Source organism: Nicotiana attenuata, unplaced genomic scaffold, assembly GCF_001879085.1.
Source record: "Nicotiana attenuata strain UT unplaced genomic scaffold, NIATTr2, whole genome shotgun sequence".
NCBI lineage: Eukaryota > Viridiplantae > Streptophyta > Magnoliopsida > Solanales > Solanaceae > Nicotiana > Nicotiana attenuata.
Window position 1 is genome coordinate 1,643 of NW_017675632.1, and position 23,702 is coordinate 25,344.

Sequence of the window (23,702 nt, forward strand, 5' to 3'; positions counted from 1 at the left end):
GGTATAATCCAAATAATAAAGGCTATAAATGCCTTCATGTTTCAACAGGACGTGTATATATCTCCCGCCATGTAGTATTTGATGAGTCCAATTTTCCCTTTGCAAAGCCTAATCCTCCAGTTATGTCCTCAAATTCAAATCCTCCATGTATCACGTTAAAAGTCATAGCTCCATGCACTTCCAGTGTAGTATTTGCATTTGCTTTGAAGCTGGCGAATTTAGCGATTATTGTAAAACACATCATTGTGCACTGCTTAGTATTGAATTTTGCGATTATTGTCACTCGTTAGTGTTGCTTATTTAGCGATTATCAAACCGAAACCGTACCGAAACCATACCGAACCAAAATAAGAAATACCGAACCGTACCGAAATAATTTGGTACGGTATTTGGTATACACAATTGATAAACCGAATACCGAAATACCGAACCGAAATTCTTAAATACCGAACCGAAATACCGAATGCCCACCCCTACCTCTTTCGATGCGAATTAATCAGAAAAATCTCGTTTTCAATACAAAATACCTTTCCAAAATACATAAAATAATTTTAAATCTGTCACATCCCTAAACCCGTACCCGGTCGTGATGGCGCCTCTCGTGAAGACAAGGCCAGTTGACACATTCCCATTCCAATCTTAAGCAGTAAAATAATAAGTATTAAGTCGTAAACATGATAAAATCTCAAAATGTAAGCAGTTAACAGTATAATTTGCGGAAAAACAAACCCAACACAGCCCGACATCGGGGTGTCACTAGTCATGAGCATCTACTAAGGTCCGAATACAACAAGAGTCTAAAATGTACTAGATACAGTCTAATGAAATCGAGAGGGAGAAAAGCAGCGCTTCGAACGTCGGGCACCTACCTTGCTAAACTCCGATGACTCTGCCTCTGAGCAACCAATACCCGCTATTGGGTTCAGAAATACCTGAATCTGCACACAAGGTGCAGGGAGTAAAGTGAGTATTTCCAACTCAATGAGTAATAAATATAAATGAAGACTGAGTAATATAAAGCCACGTAAGGCACAACATTAAGCTACAAGAGGCATAACAAATCAGTGAATATAATTAAGCAGTGAAATCTCATAAACCTCTCTTAAACAGTTAAACAATATATAGGAAAACAACTAATAAGTAAACACATAATATCTGCCCCTCGGGCACAGTAACAACAGAATCAGCCCCTCGGGCAATATCACAGAACAATACCAGCCCCTCGGGCTATATCTCATATCACAATGGGTACCCGCGCTCACTGGGGGTGTACAGACTCCGAAAGGGGCCCCTTACGGCCCAAGCGCATAATCAAGCCATCTCGTGGCATCATAAGCAGGCTCTCGGTCTCATATCAAATCTCAAGCCACCTCGTGGCGTACAAATCTCAGGCCCTCGGCCTCATTATCACATCTGAAGCCACCTTGTGGCGTACAAATCTCAGGCCCTCGGCCTCATTATCATAATCAGTGTATCACTGATGCGGCGTGCAGCCCGACCCAATAGTATCCTCACAATATAGGCCGTCGGCCTTACTCAGCCAGAATCTCATAAGCCCTTCGGGCCACAGTAAAATATGAAGCTCAGCTCAAATACTTTTGAAAATATCATTTGATGTATTTAAAACCGAATAACATAGCTGAGTTTTTAAAATAGTAAAAATATAGTATGACTGAGCACCAGTACGAAATCAAACAGTAAGGAAAATATCATTTAAAATCCCATATGGGTTCAAACAGTTGGCACGAAGCCCAAATACCGCGTTTAGCCCAAAATATATAATGATATCAAACAGTTAGCTATTAAATACACAGTAAAATAGTCATACGGGATGGACTAAGTCACAATCCCCAACGGTGCTCTACCCCACGCTTGTCATCTAGCGTGTGAGTCACCTCAACATAGCCGTACGCTATGAAATTCCGGGGTTTCATACCCTCAGGACAGCATTTAAAGTCATTACTCAGCTCGAACTAGCCCGAAAAGCTACTCTGCAACACGCTTGCCTCTCGAATCAACTTCCGAGTGCTCCAAATCTACCAAGTTCAGATTTTTATCATTAAATTATGCTAAACGAATGAATTTCAATTGAAAAATATTGCATTTAAGCACAAAATCGAAATCAGTCAAAACCTGTCCCCCGGGCCCGCATCCCGGAACTGGACAAACTTTATACCAAAATGTTCTTCATCATCTCACGAGTCCGTACATATAAAGAACTCGAAAATCAGAGTTTGTTTGACCCCTCAAATTATCCCTAGAAGGTCTCATAATCTCAAGCCCTAACTCCACCTTTTTCTACTGATTTTCATGAATTAAACACTGATATTTTGTTCCTTAATCACAATTAATCGAGTTTTAGGGTCCAAAATCCTTACCTCAATGAAGAACAATAATTTCCTCTCTTCAAAATCGCCCAAAGCTCCAAAATTCAAGTTAAAAAGTGAAGAAACCCTCTGAAAATCGCGAAGGAGGAATTAATATATTCTGACCCAGGCACTTCCGCATCTGCGGTGAATCTACCGCATCTACGGTACCGCATTTGCGGTCAATGAGCCGCTTCTGCGGCTTTCACTTAACTCAGCCCAAGCCGCATCTGCGATGCCAATTCCGCATCTGCGCTTTCGCAGGTGCGGTCCCCCACAACCGCATCTGCGGTTCCTGCCTTCCCAGGCATTTTTCCGCTTTTGCGATCACCTTTTCCGCATATGCGGCATCGCACCTGCGGTCCCCAATCCGCAGGTGCGGAAAACACCAGAAGCAGCAAAAATCTGCAACTTCTCAAAACCTTAAACTCTTCCGTCAACCATCCGAAATCACCCCGAGGCCCCCGGGACCTCAACCAAAAGTACAAACATATCCCGTAACCCTATTCAAACTTGTACCAATCTTCAGAACACCTCAAACAACATCGAAATCACCAAAACTCATCGAATTCAAGCCTAAGGTTCTAAATTCTTCCGCATTCCGCTTTTGATCAAAACCCAGTCAAACCACGTCCAAATGACCTGAAATTTTGCACACACATCCCAAATGACATTACGAAGCTACTGCAACTTCCAGAATTCCATTCCGACCCCTATATCAAAATCTGACCTAGCAACTGGAAAACGCCAAAAACTCAATTTCGCCATTTCAAGCCTAAATCTACTCCGGACCTCCAAAACACATTTCAATCACGCTCCTAAGTCCCAAATCATCTAACGGAGCTAACAAAATCATAAAAATTCCAATTCGAGATCATATACTAACAAGTCAAATCTTGGTCAAACCTTTCAAATTTCAAGCTTCAAACTGAGAACTGTTCTTCCACATTCATTCCGATCACCCTGAAAACCAAAACCAACGATTTACATAAGTCATAATACACTGCACGGGGCAAGTCATGCCCGAGAACTGGCGAGCAAAGTGCAAAAGCTCAAAACGACCTGTCGGGTCGTTACATCCTCCCCCACTTAAACATTTGTTCGTCCTCGAACGTGCCCATAGTTGTTCCAACAGCCAACAAATCGCTGTATAACCTTACAATGAAGATACCCGGGGATGATCCCACGTCACCCTATCTCATATAGGTCCGATAACACAATGTAACTGAAATTTCACAATCAACCTAGCCCATAAACCTTAGAACCACATTTCCATTTCTGAAATCTTCAATACGATCAGAATCTCACATTTATACTGTGAATAAGTTCGAACAAGCTGCAACAAACCATATCTGTAACCTCAGGTGCAAATTACATGATATACCACATAACTCAAACACTGGTAGCGATAACTTCTAATCACAGCAGCTGCACACAACAACCGAATATTGATAGAAAACCTCTTATCAACTAAAGTCTCATTCCGTCACTTTCATATACTGCCAATGATAAATGAAACACGCAATAAGCCATAACCATTTCTCAGATCAACCATTCACAAAGCCACTTCTCCTTTGGCAAAGACCATAGCAAATTTCTGAGCCGAACCTCGATATTATCTTTCCAACATGCTGAAATCGAATCCGTTCATATTCATTAATGATTCCAATGATCTCATCTAATCCAACACACTGCTCTGGTGACATGACGCATCAATACAGGCTAAATCCACAACTTGTGCAATCCGCGCACCAATACGCCACAATCCGAACATACTCAAATCATGAAAATGACTTAAATGAAAGAGCTGTACCGCAAGCTCGCCAGTACCACCACAACACAAAGCTGAGAACCCGTCTCACATCACAGGAACAGAACACATGAATCTAACCCGCAAGGCATACCTCCACATAACTTCGCTGCAATGCGCGATCCTATCCAAACGCTGCTCCACATGAAACACCTCAAGTCACTCTGCTCGAAATTGACGACCACACGCAATTAATGTCTAGAACCAAAGCAAATCATCATAACCACGGTGAGGCAGACACATAACATCACACAAACTCGAAAGGATATAACCGATACGCCATCCGCCGAGCAATATCCAATACTCCTCCTACTCGAGCTCCACCGAGAGACCCCAATAACACCGCACTACATGTGCCTATAACCAACAAATCCAAATGCCCCGCAACATGAAAAAGTAACTCCTATATCTCCTCAGAACACTAATAGGCTCAATAACAATCAAATCACACATCCCTCAGCAATACAACTCGGAGCCAACCAAGTCGACTCAAGCTAGAACACACATCCACATTGGCCTGCCAACGGACCCCTTATCAAGGAACCCTAAAGCTGCTCCCTCAACTCCTTTAACTCTGTCGGTGCCATACGATACGATGCCCGGCGTCGAATCAATACCGAAATCAACAACCTTGCCCGAAGACATGCCCAGCCACAGGAACACATCCGAAAAGTCCCTCACCACCGGAACTGAATAAATGGTAGGAGTCTCTACACTGTCATCCATCACGAAAGCCCCAAATAAGAAAGATAATCCTTCCCAGCCATCCGCTGGGTCTTCAAAATATAAAACCATCCTACTACGAACATAAAATTCGTCGAACCTCGCCACTCAATCCGTGGCATTCCCGGCATAGCCAACCTCGTCGCCTTAGCGCAATAGCTCAGAATGACACAACACTGAGACAACCAGTCTATACCCAATATCACATCCAAAATATGACATACCAAGCGATAAAAGATCCACTCGGATCTCCAAACCCTGATAGTCACTAAGAAGTGCCGATACACACGACCGACAACCACAACATAACCTGTTTATGAGAACTCCCAGTCTCCAATTCCATGCAGCACGGGAATCACCATGTACGATCCCGATTCCACCGTCCGAATATATAACACACCTCTAATACACAATCATCCCACGAGAGGTACTCCTATAATTCTTCCATGCCATCAAGCAAACTCGAATATCTGACGTTGATCCAACAAGAGAGTGCCGCAATACTAATGAAGTATCATTAACTCAATCACATTGCCCTTTTCTGAAACGTATACCCTCATCAAGCCACATCAATTAGTAATGTCATTTCCCTAATCATCTGAACTGTCCGTGCCACCTAAGAATTTGCGACCTTCCTTTCAAAACTGAATCGTGACCTTACACATGCAAATCTCAATCCTACACAACATACCGCATATACCATACCATCCTTGGATAACATGAGAACTTCATATCCCTTCCGAGCCACAAGCAACTATGTACTCAACCAACCAAGAACTTTCCATTAAGCCCATCTGGAAAAAAATCACTATACGTCCCACATTCCTCATGCCAGTAGAAAATATACACCTCCAAACCGCGGTAGAAATCATCAAGAACTCTCCGACTCCCTTTTGCACAAAACCAAACTTGACAGGACTGAATCTTCTGACTCAACCAAGCTACGCAGGCCACTAAAACTCAAGAGCATTGCCGCGAAACACTTGTAAGAACTCATTACCTCGTAAGCATCCAAAGAACTAATCATATCCTTACCATACCGATTCGGCCTACTGCCAAGCTATCCCATCCATCCGAGTTTTCCTTCTGATTTACCTTCATCTTGATACTCCTTCTTGCTATACCACCACAATTCCTCCACCAGACTCACCACACGAGACCCAAGCACAAAACCACACCGTCTAAGTCATAAGCCGCTGAATACTCTCTTAAATATTCCCAAAAGCACTATATTCAAAATACCTACCCTACCAAAACTTTATGTGAATCCAAATCTGTTACCTTCACCTCCCTAATACTGATATATAGGATCCCGTAATTGATATAGAAATGCCACAAGTATTGACACCCTTCAATGCAAACTTTGGTTTCTAGCTGAATATACAACTCGAAAATTTCCAATTATTACATGAAAGATCTTGAACCCATTAGAACCATTCTCGAGAGTCATCCACTCCACTCGAACCTCAATTAGACTAATCAAATGAACTGAGCAACCTGTGCCTCATTAGCACTTCAACACCGCAGAATGTAACCCCACCTTATTGCAACCAAGCAACTTCCTATTCTACGCAACGTACACCCTTTACCAATAACAACTCAAGTCATTCCACGATTCTCATACACCCATAAAGTATAACATAACCTTTATTGAAATTTCCTTTACTCGAGAGCCATCCTCGGTCTCAATCTCCGTGAGCCATAATTGATTCACCCGTACGCCTCAAACTGGAACCAACATAACACATAACCGTGCAACTAACTAATCAACAGTAGACTCCCCCACTTGGATCGAAGCCATAGTCAAAACACATACAGTAACTCATAACGCATATACTCTATTGTTGCTATAATACCATAGTGAGATTAGACTAATCCTTCATAAGCTCGTGAAACACAGACCATCTGGTACTTTAAATCTTCTGCAAATCTCGCATTCATCCTCGCAACAGTCAAGCCCACTCTCTTAAGCGACACAAATTTAAATTTCAACACATATATTTCACTTGTAAATGAGATCTTCTAACAGACAACATAAGGATCACACAACCTAAGAACACTCCGCAAGAGTTAACCCACTTGCTTTGCCTCCAACTAACATTTCTGTATACCTTCCATCGTCATAAATATTACGCAGTCACTTAATCTTCCTGAGTCTGAACTCGCACCGCAATATGAAATTTACTTTACTCCCAACTAGGAAACATGAAAAGATTCTTCACACACCCATAACTCGGGGCTATACCTCAAATCAAGATGAACATCAAGTACCTAATAGTTCTTCCATCCTCCAGCAGACCCTTCTCATCGTTTCCAAATCATATGAATATACCTTGCAGTCATAACATGCTCATCACGTAGCTATCCAATCATCACCTCCTTTAATAGGGACACCATAGAACATATAGATTCTAGAAACATGCGCTCACGCAATCATCGGCTCAGGGCTCAAAACTATAGGCAAAAATTTGTCCTCAAGTCTTCCAGACTAGCCAACATCAACACGCAGAGATCACATCTCATCCCTCGATCAGGGAATCACAAGCCATCGATGCATATCTGATACTGAGCGCTCGTTCACGCATAGGAATGCATGGAAGCAATTCAAAGAGTTATATTTCAAGCTGAATCAAGGACGCACGATAAGAGTTCAAGAATGTGAAGTTTTTCCTAAAGGTTCTGCAGCCTCTCAAGGATAAATACAGACGTCTCCGTACCGATCCGCGAGACTCTACTAAACCTGCTCATGAATCGTAAGACCTATGTAACCTAGGCTCTGATACCAACTTGTCACGACCCTAAACCCGGACGCGGTCGTGATGGCACCTCTCGTGAAGACAAGGCCAGCCGACACATTCCCATTCCAATCTTGAGCAGTAAAATAATAAGTATTAAGTCGTAAACATGATAAAATCTCAAAATGTAAGCAGTTAACAGTATAATTTGTGGAAAAACAAACCCAACACAGCCCGACATCGGGGTGTCACTAGTAATGAGCATCTACTAAGGTCCGAATACAACAAGAGTCTAAAATGTACTAGATACAGTCTAGTGAAATCGAGAGGGAGAAAAGCAGCGCTGCGAATGTCGGGCAGCTACCTTGCTAAACTCCGATGACTCTGCCTCTGAGCAACCAATACCCACTATCGGGTTCAAAAATACCTGAATCTACACACAAGGTGCAGGGAGTAAGGTGAGTACTTCCAACTCAATGAGTAATAAAAATAAATGAAGACTGAGTAATATAAAGCCATGTAAGGCACAACATTAAGCTACAAGAGGCATAACAAATCAGTGAATATAATTAAGCAGTGAAATCTCATAAACCTCTCTTAAACAGTTAAACAATATACAGGAAAACAACTAATAAGTAATCACATAATATCCGCCCCTCGGGCACAGTAACAATAGAATCAACCTCTCGAGAAATATCACAGAACAATATCAGCCCCTCGGGCTATATCTCATATCACAATGGGTACCCGCGCTCACTGGGGGTGTACAGACTCCGGGAGGGGCCCCTTACGGCCCAAGCGCATAATCAAGCCATCTCGGGGCATCATAAATAGGCTCTCGGCCTCATATCAAATCTCAAGCCACCTCGTGGCGTACAAATCTCAGGCCCTCGGCCTCATTATCATATCTCAAGCCACCTTGTGGCGTACAAATCTCAGGTCGTCGGCCTCATTATCATAATCAGTGTATCACTGATGCGGCGTGCAGCCCGACCCAATAGTATCCTCACAATATAGGCCGTCGGCCTTACTCAGCCAGAATCTCATAAGCCCCTCAGGCCACAGTAAAATATGAAGCTCAGCTCAAATACTTTTGAAAATATCATTTGATGTATTTAAAACCGAATAACATAGCTGCGTTTTTAAAATAGTAAAAATATAGTATGACTGAGCACCGGTACGAAATCAAACAGTGAGGAAAATATCATTTAAAATCCCATATGGGTTCAAACAGTTAGCACGAAGCCCAAATACGGCGTTTAGCCCAAAATATATAATGATATCAAACAGTTAGCTATTAAATACACAGTAAAATAGTCATACGGGATGGACTAAGTCACAATCCCCACGGTGCTCTACCCCACGCTCGTCATCTAGCGTGTGAGTCACCTCAACATAGGCGTACGCTATGAAATTCCGGGGTTTCATACCCTCAGGACAGCATTTAAAGTCATTACTCACCTCGAACTAGCCCGAAAAGCTACTCTGCAACACGCTTGCCTCTCAAATCAACTTCCGAGTGCTCCAAATCTACCAAGTTCAGATTTTTATCATCAAATTATGCTAAACGAATGAATTCCAATTGAAAAATATCAAATTTAAGCACAAAATCCGAAATCAATCAAAACCCATCCCCCTGGCCCGCATCCCAGAACTGGACAAACTTTATACCAAAATGTTCTTCATCATCTCACGAGTCCGTACATATAAAGAACTCGAAAATCGGAGTTCGTTTGACCCCTCAAATCATCCCTAGAAGGTCTCATAATCTCAAGCCCTAACTCCACCTTTTTCTACTGATTTTCATGAATTAAACACTGATATTTTGTTCCTTAATCTCAAATAATCGAGTTTTAGGGTCCAAAATCCTTACCTCAATGAAGAACAATGATTTCCTCTCTTCAAAATCGCCCAAAGCTCCAAAATTTAAGTTAAAAAGTGAAGAAACCCTCTGAAAATCGCGAAGGAGGAATTAATATATTCTGACCCAGGCACTTCCGCATCTGCGGTGCTTCTACCGCATCTGCGGTACCGCATTTGCGGTCAATGAGCCGCTTCTGCGGCTTTCACTTAACTCAACCCAAACCGCATCTGCGATGCTAATTCCGCATCTGCGCTTTTGCAGGTGCGGTCCCCCACAACCGCATCTGCAGTTCCTGCCTTCCCAGGCATTTTTCCGCTTCTGCGATCACCTTTTCCGCATCTGCGGCATCGCACCTGCGGTCCCCAATCCGCAGGTGCGGAAACACCAGAAGCAGCAAAAATCTGCAACTTCTCAAAACCTCAAACTCTTCCGTCAACCATCCGAAATCACCCCGAGGCCCCCGGTACCTCAACCAAAAGTACAAACATATCCCGTAACCTTATTCAAACTTGTACCAATCTTCAGAACACCTCAAACAACATCGAAATCACCAAAACTCATCGAATTCAAGCCTAAGGTTCTAAATTCTTCCGCATTCCGCTTTTGATCAAAACCCAGTCAAACCACGTCCAAATGACCTGAAATTTTGCACACACATCCCAAATGACATGAAGAAGCTACTGCAACTTCCAGAATTCCATTCCGACCCCTATATCAAAATCTCACCTATCAACCGGAAAACGCCAAAAACTTAATTTCGCCAATTCAAGCCTAAATCTACTCCGGACCTCCAAAACACATTTCAATCACGCTCTTAAGTCCCAAATTATCTAATGGAGCTAACCAAATCATAAAAACTCCAATTCGAGATCATATACTAACAAGTCAAATCTTGGTCAAACCTTTCAAATTTCAAGCTTCAAACTGAGAACTGTTCATCCAAATTCATTCTGATCCCCCATGAAAACCAAAACCAACGATTTACATAAGTCATAATACACTGCACGGGGCAAGTCATGCTCGAAAACTGGCGAGCGAAGTGCAAAAGCTCAAAACGACCGGTCGGGTCGTTACAAAATCTCTCATGAAAGAGGATGAGGATGTATTCTTGAAAGGGAGATTTGCACATATTTACAACGCAACATACTGTATTGCGCTTACATAATTATGTTTTTTACTTTTGATCCGCATAGTAAATATTTATTTTGCTATAGTACATATACATGTTTAACCTAAGGCTATCTAACGAGACAGGACAAGATAGAACATAACAAGAAGTTAACGGGATAAGGAGCTCTGGAACTTAACTAGACCAAAATAGCCAGTACGACCCACTAGGCCCGTTCCATCCCACTAACTAACAGGACGAGATGGGAGGGGACACGGGCTCTTAGTAGGCTTCTTTTTTTAATTTTTTAAATCTAAAATAGAAGCACTAAAATTATAAAAAATTTTAAAACAAGCAACAAATACTTTTAAAGTTGGCATACTTGGAAACGTCTAGTTTTTTAATAAACTTCAAATTTAATAAATTATAAATAAGCTAAGCACGAAATTAAAAAATATAAAAAGGCTTGTAACAAAAATATTTTAATATACAATGCACAAAAGCGCGATAAGAAAAGTAAAAGGCAAGTCACAGACAACAATCATTTTTGCTATATTTCTGCGATCTCTGTTTTTATTATAGGGACATTGTATACCACTCGTAATAGGGTTAAACTGTTGTTGGACATAATTAGAACCCCTGCCAGATCCAGTAGATGAACCAAAAGTGTTGCTAGTATCCGGTATCTCTCGTGCATCTATTTGAGCTTGTATCCACATAGCTTTGTGTCTAGTTTCTAAATGTCTCCTTAAATCCCCCGTCCCACCTGCTTTTATACCCACCCCATGTACAAATGGTGATTTACATTTGTTACAAGTAGCAATACATGCATCTTTACCGAATGTAAAAAAATATCATACAAGAGATGTTCCTTGACGTGTTACCTTAATCTTACCCTTAGTAGAAGGTACAAAGGATTCAGACCGAGATTAAATCCAAGTTGGTGTTTCTGAAACTGGACTAGTGGGTATTTTATCTAATTCATCTTCTTCATTTTCTTCTTCTTCTACATTAATACTAAAATCTTGCTAAACTGTCTTTCTAAAGTTACGTTATCTAGTGGCTCCTCCGAATTAATATCGTAAAAGGCGGAGGGTTGGCTAGAGGAAGTTTTCCATCAACATGAGTATAATCCTCTATGTGTTTTCTAGTTTTACAAAAAGGATTAGGATTACTATTAGAACTAGCACCTTTGCTTTTTTTTTTTTTTAAAAAAAAAAATGGGTTGGGTATGTCTAATATTATTTAGGAGCCATAATTTAAATGCGAAATTAAACACAAAAATTAAACACGATAATTAAATATAAAAATGAAATACGAAAATTAAGAGATGGAACGAGTGTACCGTAATTACATATTAAAACTTAAAGAATTTGCTGCTCCAAATACTTGAAGAATTAATTTGAATCTTGAAACTTTCTCTAAATATTTGCCCAAATACTTAATAATTAGATGATTGTGAAAAAATAGATAGAAGGATAAAGATATAACACACACACACACACACACACACACACACACACACACACACACACACATATATATATATATATATATATATATATATATACATACATACATACATACATACACACACATATATATAGATAGAGAGAGATAGAGAGATAAAATGAGAGAATTGCGGAAAAAAAAAATAACCTTGGAGATGGAAGGTATTTATAGTTAAAATTAGGGCCAAAGTATAATTTAATAACCTTGGAGATTAAGATAAAAGTTGGAGGGGGGGGGGTATTTTGGGGGTTAGTGGGTTAAATTAGCCCCTTTTTGCTATTGCCGACGGCTATTTTTCAAAAGTTAGTCATTGATCAACGACTATAATTTTTTAAAAAATAAGAGGGACACCAGTTCGGGACAGAGCCAGGGTCGGGCCGTAGCCTGGACTAAAGTAACATTCCATCCCGTCCCACGTCCCCTGACCCCTACCCCTCGTCCCCTTGATGCTTATTGAATCGGGCCAGGTCGGCTCTTCCTATCCCGTTGGACACCCTTAGTTTATCCAAAAAATTAGGTTTAAAACAAACAATTGATTTTGTAATTTTAAACCACTAGGAAGTAAATTTATTCAAAGTGCGTATAATAAAAAGAAAACCAATAACAAAATAAAATGAAATTAACATTTAGATAAAGGAATTCGTATTGAGCGTCGGCCCACGATATGTCTATGTTAGAATGAAGTACACTCACTAGGGATATAATGAAAAAGATAATTTTCTAGAAGACTATGTAAGTATACAGTGAATAATCAAATGTACCGCGAGCAATCAGATGTATGTTATATATGAGTACAACAACAACAACAATAACAACAACAACAACAACAACAACAACAAAAATTTAGTATAACCACACGTGACACGGACCTTACTCCTACCGTAAATGTAGAGAGACTAGTTTCAACAGACCCTCGACCCAAGGAAAGACAAAAATAAAGCAGTAGCAGCAAGAAATAATGAGAACAAGATAATAAGAAAATAAGACGAAAGGAACAACATGTAGTGAAATCTAACAATAATAGAATTCAAGATTGACACTAATAACACTGGAATTGTCAGGAAAAACATTCAAATATCTACTAACCTTCTACCTTAATCCTTAACCTCCACACCTTTCCATCTAGGATCGTGTCCTCGACTAGCTGAAGCAATGCATATCTTACCTAATCACCTCTCACCAATGCTTCTTTGGTACCTCTATCTCTCCTCAGACCTACCAAGAAAACCTCTCATAGCTTCTTTCTGGGACATCTATGCTTCTCCTTTTCACATGTCCAAACCATCTAAGTCTCGCTTCCTACATCTTGTCCTCCATGAGGGTCACTCCCACCTTGACCAGAATATTTTTATTCCTAGTCTTATCAATTCCTAGTATGCCCGCACATCCATTTCTACTTTCTCATATCTGCTACTTTTATCTTTTGGACATGGGAGTTCATGACTAGCTAACACTCTGCCATACAAAATAGTCGGTCTATCTACCGCTCGATCGAACTTACCTTTTAAGTTTGGGTGGGACATTCTTATCACATAAAACATCGGGTGCGAGCTTTCATTTCACCCACCCCCGCTCCAATATGATGTATAGTATCCTCATCCAACTCCCCATTTCCTTGGACTATTGATCCTAGTTACTTGAAACTATCTCTCTTGGAATGCATTGTATATCAAGCCTCACGTCCAAGTCCGCTTCATTAGTAACTTCACTCAACTGATGCTCCAAGTATTCTATGTTGGTCCTACTCAACTTGAAATCTTTAGTCTCTAGGGTCTATCTCCAAACCTCCAATCTCGCGTTAATGCTGCCTCACATCTCGTCTATCAGTAAAATATTATCTGCAAATAACATGAATCATGGTACCTCCCCTTGAATGTGACGCGTGAGTATATCCAACTCTAAGGAAACTAAAAATGGGCTAAGAGCTGACTCCTGGTGCAACCCCATCACAACTAAAAGGTGGTCCGAGATTTCTTCCACTGTCCTTACTCAGGTTTTAACACCATTATACATGTCCTTAATTACCCTAGTATAAGCTATAGGAATACCTCTAGACTCCAAACATCTCTATAGAACCTCCCTTGAAACTTTGTCGTATGCTTTCTCTATATCAATGAACACTATATGCAAGTCCATCCCTCTCCCTATACTACTCCACCAATCTCTTTACAAGATGGATAGCTTCCGTAGTTGAACGAGTCGGTATAAATCCAAACTGGTTTTCAAAAATAGTCACACTCCTCCTCACCCTAGCTTCCACCACCATCTCCCAAACTTTCATAGGGTGGCTCAGCAACTTGATACTGTAGACATGTGACTTTTGACCCTCCCCGAAATTTCACCCATTTTAGTATGTAAATATTTAATTTAGGCCTAATATCGCCATTTCAACTAATTTATACTATTTTACTTTATTTTATTATAAGAAAATGAAAAATTACAAAAAAATAGGTTTATTAATATTTTATAGTCATTTTTAATCTAAAAAAAATACAAAAATAGTACCCTATCTTTATTTTATAATCTTGAAAATACAAAAAAAAATAGTTTTATGTTTTATAGTTTAGTTCAATTAATTAAAATTAGTTTTATATTTTTATATTATAATTGTACATAATTTTAGAAGAAAGAATTAGTTTTAGGTTGGTTTATCCCGTTTTTATAAATCTTATATTCCATTTTTTTAGTCTTTGGCCCAAAATCCCTAGCCCATAGTTCCTAGGCCCATACCCCTAACCTAATCCCTACCCTATATAATACTACCTATGCCAAAACACACCTAGAGACCAAAAAATATTGAATCCGCCGTTTATTATCAAAGAAAAGAGTAGCGGCAGACCTTGGAAATTGATAAGCTAAGAACGAAGCTCCTCCTCCAATACCCATCAGCCATACACACAAACACATACAGAAGAGAGGACAAACAAAGGGACCTCTATTCTTCATCCTCAAATTCGTGAAGCACTCACCCACACCCCTATTTTTGGGGCTCTCATCTTTCTAACCAAGAACACCTCCCTTTACGCACAAAAACGCAGCTGCAACACCTCTGAACAACCACCAAAATGAGCAAATTTTTAGCTGCAAAAACCACTCAAAACCAGCTCCAGAACATCTCAAATCCAGCCTCAAACTCAATTATTAATCACCTTTAAACCCAGCAAAATCCAGCCATGAACTCCAAAAAATTACAGGCTGCAAAATAGTCCTAAAAATTAGCCTTCCACCTCCAAACACCATCGCTAAAGTTGCTGGATCGGGTCGAGATCAAGTTGAGGTCCATGTCGGGGTTCTCGGGTCGAGGTTTTTGTTCGCAATTTTGGTGGTGTTGTCGCATTCCATTTCTACTAGCTGAACAACTATTTTGTTGAATAAGATCTTGCTCAAATAAAGGTTCATCCTCTACTCTACTGTTTTTATTAGGCCACGCACTTGCTCTTATTTGTCATATACTATTTGAGATGTCTCTGTTAGAAGTGAGTATTTAGTTTAGTGATTCAATTATGGTGCTTGAGTTGTTGAGATCTTGTTTCATTATTATTATTTGAACTTTACTTAATGCAACTATGTATGAAAAATGTTTTAACTGTTACTGTATGTTGTTCTCATGTTAAAAGGTCTCATTAGAATAGGTATTTGGATTTTAACAATAATATTCTAATGTTAAGGGATTTGTGGCTAGTAAGGATTCTGGCCATTTCATTTTGAAGTGGAGAGTTGATTTGTTGGGTCAAAAAGTTAAAAGAATTATGAGTTTAAAATATTTTCCTATGTCTTATTCGTTATCACAGTCACATTAGTAAGCTTTAGGAATGAATTATTGAGGTGCAAATGCTAAAGAAAAATCATCATGTCAACTAAATCACATTACCTCTCCCTCGATATTCTTCCATAACTCATGACCCTCACTTAATCACTTTGACGCTTTAGAAATCGGGACGTGCCATTTAGCAAATTTTCATAGCCTCCTGCAAAGCTAATAACGCGTTAGTTGCTTTAGGCGCGTGCTTTAATAATTTTACCTTCCTAAACTCGGGTGTGAATTTCATGTGACCCAAATCCAAATCTTAATAACGTTGAATAAAATGTGTTTCGGATTGCGGGTGCATTTCATGTGACGCGGTCTAAAGACATGTTTTAGACGACGTTAAAGCTTCTTTAAAATAAATAAAAGCGGTTTCGAAGTTAAAATGCACATAGGTTCAAAATGTTTTAAATCAGATAATTAAGCCAAATATAACAGTTGAGCGACCGTGCTAGAACCCATAACTCGGGAATGCCTAATACCTTCTCCCGGGTTAACAGAATTCCTTACTCAGATTTCTGGTTCGCGACTGTAATACAGAGTCAAACCCTTTCCTCGATTCGGGATTCAAACCGGTGACTTGGGACACTATAAATCTCCCAAGTGGCGACTCTGAATCTTTTAATAAAATGAATCCCGTTTCGATTGTCCTTTAATTGGAAAAACTCCTTTTATTATACCCTTCACGGGGTGTAGTAGCGAAAAAGGAGGTGTGACAGATACCCCTATAGTTATTGTAATTTTGGATATCATCCATGTTCTTGTATAACGAAATCATCGTACTTCATATCCATTATTCGGGCATCTTCTTTGTCCTAAAAATAATGTTAAACAAACTAGTGAGCCATTTCAAGCCTATCCTGCTCGCGAACTTCCAAAATTTTACTAGAATTTTGTCTGGCCTTGTCACTCTCTCCCTCCTCATTTTATGCATAGCCCCAACTCGAATTTCATCTATTACATATGAGTAAAGTAGGATATTTATGTCACGACCTAAACCGATGGGCCACGACGGGCACCCGGTACCTTACTCAACCGAATACCAAAACGTATCTTTCGTATCATGCTATCATAGGTAAATGAAACGGAAAGACTGCTGTGAGATAACTAGAATGAAACATGAGGGAACACTCAACATAGGACGACCCAACATGTAATACAAACTTATACATATGACATATGGGCCTATAAAGCCAAAAGATCACTCGTACACTGAACATAGGCCGACAAGGCCATACAATCTTTCATATACATGACATATGTCTACAAGCCTCTAAGAGTAGATCAATACCATAAAGGCCGGGACAGGGCCCCGTCATACTAGTCAATACACGTCCAAATCATACTAACCAAATAAGCAACTCCGGAGCAAATGGAGCGCACCAACATCTTCCGCTAAGCTGATAGCCTACTTGGAGGAGTCTCAACCTGTTTATCGGACCTGCGGGCATGAAACGGAGCGTCCGCAGGCAAAAGGGACATCGGTGCAAATAATGTACTGAGTATGTAAGGAATGAAAATTAGTAAATAAAAGTCGTGAGAAAAACATGGAGTAAAAGACTCGACATGTAAGTCTGAATAGCTCTGTGAATCATGGTATTAGTTATTACTTTAGCCTTTCATGGACGCTATGGAATATCCATGATACAATCATCTAATAATTCAATCCTTTGTCTATAACCTGGACTCAATTCTTTCTTTTAACTTATAACGGAGTCTTCTACGGCTGTATAATTGTCAACATAAAAGCTACATGGATAATACTCCAAAATCTTAAGTGCGTTCATAACATAACTAGCTCTGAATCATTGATCGAATAATTCCTTTTGTTCCTTCTCAACTTTCTTTAAATGTAAGCAATTACTTTTCCTGGTCGTTGTGCCACTTGTTGCATGAATACATGGCTTATTTTAGTGCCCACACATATTGGAATTACATACAACCCATATGATCTTTAATATCACCTTTTGATTTTACTTCCCGTTCATTAGCCACGGTAGGTTCCACTTTCTTATTAAGTGCATACAATGTTGTACTGAGACAATTTTTACATGACCATTTCTTCTTCAAGTTACTATGCTTAGGTTGAAGCCTCCTCCCTTATTTCCTCAGCTAGTCTTTCGTTGTAGTACTTAGGGAAGACCCTCTAACTCTTGTAAAGCTGCGAGCTTATCACATGGTGTTCCCGATAGAATTTTTTATGTCCTTCCTCGCCTATAATTATCCGTAGTTACTTACCTCTACGCCCTCGTGCTTGTAGGGTTGCTTCTGAACTGATATTTTGACTGTCTTCCTAGTGGCACTCTCTTTTGTTTCCATAACACTCATACGGTACCTTTAACTACCCCAACTCCTATCTGAATATTTCTCAAGGGTCACGATGTCATTTATGCGAGACTGAATTCCCCATGTTGGGGTTTACTATGTTTATCTTGCATGATCTGTTGATTTGTCTGTATCCTCTTGTCTATCCATAACTAGGCTCTTCCTGAATCAACTACTAACTACTCGTTGGCCCATTCTCACATCAATATTCCGCGTAATCTTTCTTGGGTTATTTCCTTTGTCTTAACTTACCTCTTGCACTGGATCCTTATTTATCAATAATATCTCGGGTAGGAACCCTTACTTCCTCTCCTTGGTGTCAGCTTGCATAATGTTCTGGAATCGTAGCATATATGTAGGATTTGGATAAGAGCAATCTCATCCCTTTCTCAGTTTTATCGCGTTCTTCCTTTACTATCCCATAGTTACTAGAACCACTTAATTCTGACTTAATGCCACATCACTCCAGATTCCCCCCCTTTAGGGGAATACTAAGAGTTAGAGCTACGACGATCTATCTATAGATGTTTTACCTCTTCACCTTTGGCGTCTTTTCACATCATCAATGACCCTTACTCGCCTTGCAGTAATCCTTCTGTACCAAGGATAACAAAATTCCTTACTCACGGGGGAGACACCTAGTTCAACTAGCACACACAGTCCCTTAAGCATAACTTTGCTCACATTGCTTGCTCTAGGGAAGCGTTTTCCTGAATGACCATTCTCTGAATTTCTCATGAATATTCTTCTGTCGTCCATTCTATTATTGCCAGAACGCAATCTGAAGTTCTCATGATGCCGACTATTATCAAATCACTCAGTCCCTAATTCTTGTTTAGGTTAACTTGTTCACCAGCACATACTAATTTCTAATACTCTGGGGTCTAACTTTTTCTTCTGGTAATCACGTTAGAGTCACGAGCTTATTTCTCGAAATGAGAATATGACTTTATCGCCTATACTCTTTTGTTGTCTCAAGGCCTGTCACCTCTCATCTTTTCCTTCCCTTAACTATAGACTCTGTAATGCTGTCATTTTTTTATCTACCGTTGTCATCCATGTATCACATCTTACTCATAATGCTTCATTAACTCTCTTGTTATTTCCCTGCTAACATTTCTATCTATCACTTTATTCTGAAAACTTCAACAAGGCATTTTTTTGCTTTAGCTCCCCTTGTTCCATCCACTGGCTCTTCTGGTTTCCCAACATTCTCTCTCTACTAGGGACGGGAGCCACACTAAGGTAATATTTATCCTTTCCAGGATTCCAGTGCCTGTCTTTGTAAAATTTTTTTGAACACTCTAGTATTCATATCTAGCTGTACTATTGTAGAGTGCACCATCTGGGTGTCTCACAAGGAGATCTATTGGCACATTTTCAATATCCTTCAGAAATGTCAACACAAACAATCCATTCACCATTTTGGGTACTCTAACCCCAGCCGGATCCTGATATCCCGTCCGTCTCTTAAACTATACCTGTTAGCCCCCATAGGGCATAACTGAAATGGGTGTGACCAATTGTACATACCTCTATTACTGTCGAAGGTAACTCAAAATGCTTATATCTCTTTTCCTGAATTGTAGATAATGATCATCTTCACTAACTAGGTACCTCTTACCCTTCTTCACCTTGCTTCTACTTGTTGAAACTTGTACCTTCTGATTCTCTCGATGCTTTTTACCATATGGGTGGATAGATATTCATTCCGTAGGGCTCCTTAACAAGTACACGTCTTAGTACACACATGTTCTGCTGAAGACCTCACATTTATCCATTATAAGAATGATGCAATATCGAGTTCCTCTAACTCAACTCTTCCACAACCACATGCAATCTCTTACCAACTGTCTTTTGGATGTAGGTATTGTCTTATTACGAATAAAATAGAATTTAGGAGTTTGAATTCTTACAAGTAAGCTCTACCACACGATCTTGAGTAAGAAGAAAGAGTGACAGTCCTAAATGCCCTGTAGCCTCCTGCTTATAAGTGTGGTGCACAACACACCCATAAATAAGACTCTAGTAGACACGGCTTGTAGACTCCCTAGGACAGAACTGCTCTGATACCACTTTTGTCACGACCCAAACTGATGGGCTGCGACGGGCACCCGATACCTTACTCCCGAGTACCAACGTAACGTATCTTTCGTATTATGCTATCACAGGTAAATGAAACGGAAACGGTACTGTGAGATAACTAGAATGAAACATGAGGGAACACTAGAAATAGGAGGACCCAACATGTAATACAAACTTATATATATTGCATACGGGCCTATAAGGCCAAAATGCTCACTCATACACTGAACATAGGCCGACAAGGCCACCCAATCTTTCATATACATGACATATTTCTACAAGCCTCTAAGAGTAGATCAATACCATAAAGGTCGGGACAGGGCCCCACCATACTAACCAATACACATCCAAATCATACTGACCAAATAAGCAACTCCGGAGCAAATGGAGCGCACCAACATCTTCCGCTGAGCTGATAGCCTACTTGGAGGACTCTCAACTTGTCTATCGGACCTGCGGGCATGAAACACAACGTCCCCAGGCAAAAGGGACATCAGTACAAATAATGTACCGAGTATGTAAGGAATGAAAATCAGTAAATAAAAGTCATGAGAGAAACATGGAGTAAAAGACTCGACATGTAAGTCTAATTAGCTTTGTGAATCTTTTAATATTTAAAATGTCATGCATATGCGTATAAATGTCATACCATGCATAGGTATATATGTACATAACATCATCAAGCCTCTGAGGGCATCCCATCATATCATCTCGGCCACTGTGGGCAAAATCATCAACGTATACCAGCTGATCAGGTGGTGGTACTTATATAACGCTGTAACCTTTTCCCATATCCCATATATACATATAATATACGCGTATATAATGCCATCTGGTCATGGGTCAATGTACGTGTATAAATGAATGAAATGCATAAGAAGTACGTTAATAAAATTTTCCTAGAATGTCATAAGATCAATATGCCTTTGGATAAATTTTATCAACTACGTATTTTTCTGAGACCCATGAACAGAAGATATTAAGACACATGGGAAATCAATAACATAGGCACCTCTAGTATTTCTATGAATAGAGTCATTTATGAAAGTTGTGCATTTGCTCGTTGCGTTTGTATCGTCTGGATCATGCCAAAAGGAAAGAAGGGATAGCCTTAACATCCCTGAGCCGTTTCTCTTGAAAATCCCTCTAACACACGTCAATTGCGACAAATCACGTAACGGCGGATCGAAGTAGGAAAAAATCCGTATGATATTCTTGAGAAAGATTGCACCGTACTCCCTTAAAATCGCAATTCTCACGTTGCTAAGTAGTCTTGTATGAATTTTGTAGCAAATTACGTTGCTAACACTTTGTATGAGTTTGCTGAAGCATTTTGCTTTGCTATGAAGATTGGATATTTCACTCTTTGAATTTTTAGATGTCTTTTACCTTAGTGGGTGTGGGCCCCACTTAGGTGATGAGTTAGCTAGAAAAATACGCCAAATGTGCCACCTATACACTTAACCAAGAGTCATTGTTCGGGTGGTTTCTTGCTGCCACGTTGGAGGTTGTTTTCACCACAGATTTACCTAGTAATCTCTAATTAATTGGCTAATGTCCCACTAAAATCAACAATTAATCCCTTACCAATTTAATTAAGAATTATCTCAAATTACTTAAAATACTACTTACTTTTAACACACTTTATACACCTTATTATCATGGTCATGTGATACCTTGTATGGCACTAGTCCATAAATATCGGGTATTATGGCTAGGACCGTATTTTATCCCAAATTGTCAAACTTTGACGAAACTCATTTTCTTCGATTCGCTTACCCTCTCACCTTCATGAATTTACTTATCATTTATTTGAAATAGCATAATACTTATATCCTCAAAATAATCTTGTTCGAGTCTACGTCAATTAACTTACGACGAAATTTTAACGTACGAAAATGCGGAATGTAACATCTCATTTCCGAGCTTACATAAATTTACTTATGGTGTACTTTCACGTACGAAAACATTGGGTATAACAATTTATAGCCTAGGGGGGATGTTGATAAGTGTAGATTTTAACCACTTGTTAGTACCTTCTTGCTTTATTTTTAGTCTGAAAGTAATGAATTTTTTCCCAAATATAATTAAATTGTGTGAATTGTAGGAATTTGGAGGATTGGAGCTCAATGAAGAAATCTAATTAAAAAAGAAGTATTCCAGCTCAAAAAGGCGAAAAGGAGAAATACAAGCAGAAGTGCGGTCCGCAAAAGTAATTCTTCGACCGCAGATGATCATGCGGACCGCAGATGAAGCCTTGAAGCCTCTAACGAATTTTGTAGAAGCGCGGTCCTCACACCAAATTGTGCGATCGCAAAAGCTGGTCGCACTGACAAAGTTTGACAAGATCAGAGAAGGTGCAAAAGACCAAGTGTGAAGCCTCTTGAAAATGCGATCCGCAACCAAATTGTGCGGCTGCAGAAGCGGAAGTGCAGCTAGAGAGATAATTTTACCACCGCAAAGTTCCTCCTATTTCAAGAGAAGAAGAAAAGTGCGGTCCGCATATGAAATTGTGCGGCTGCAGAACCTCCCGAAGGACATTTTTATCAGTGAATTTCTGAATACTATAAATAGACAAGAAATACTTTTCTGGGGCAGCTTTTGTCTTCCTAGCAGCTGTAGTAGTTATATTTTAACCTTTTGGGAAAGTTATGATCAAAATTGGAGAAGACCCATTACTTTTATCTTTTAATTGTAGTTTATGTCTTTAATTGCTTCTTCTATTGTGTTTTCTATGTCTTCTAGCATGAGTAGCTAGGTTTTATCTAGGGTTGAGTCAGTGTAAAACTTATGGGTTGTTAAGAATAATGCTTCTTTATGATTAGGTATTTATTATTTAGCCTTGTTTATGTTTTTTTATCTAGAATTAATGGTTTTAAATATTGATCATGCCTATTTGACTTAGTTCTTACTTGAGAGAGAGGAACCTAGTGTTAAAATTAGATAACAATCATCCCTCTTGTTTGGAAATACAATTTAGCTATTTCATGTTCTTTCATCAAGTATTTACCTTAATACCGATTATAAACTCCCTGAGAAATTTGATCCCGACTCAAGTTGGGTATTATAATTGCAACGACCGCTTCCAACTTATTAAAGAGTGTGTTTGGACGTGATCAATTTTTGGCACCATTGACGGGGAGTTTTTACGGTGTTAGCTATATACTTGAGTTTGTTTTTTGGAATATATTCTTTTACTTTTGAGATTTTAATTTGTTGAAGTGATCGTAGGTACCTAATGGAGAACATCGAACTTGGAAACATGCCATTGGGAGAGGTGGACGGCCAAGAAGAGCAACTTGATGAAATGCCTCAAGCTCCACAACAAATCGCCAAGGCTATGTTTAATAAGACAATGTGCCTCCACCC

At 39.6% G+C, this 23,702-nt stretch overlaps 1 long non-coding RNA gene across 1 annotated transcript; it reads left to right on the plus strand.

Annotated features, from left to right (window-relative positions):
• Positions 1 to 14,905: 14,905 nt before the first annotated feature.
• LOC109220277 lies at positions 14,906 to 23,163 on the plus strand. The gene is made up of 2 exons (XR_002067059.1): positions 14,906 to 15,511; positions 22,441 to 23,163. It is a non-coding gene; the product is annotated as an uncharacterized LOC109220277 (long non-coding RNA).
• Positions 23,164 to 23,702: the final 539 nt, after the last annotated feature.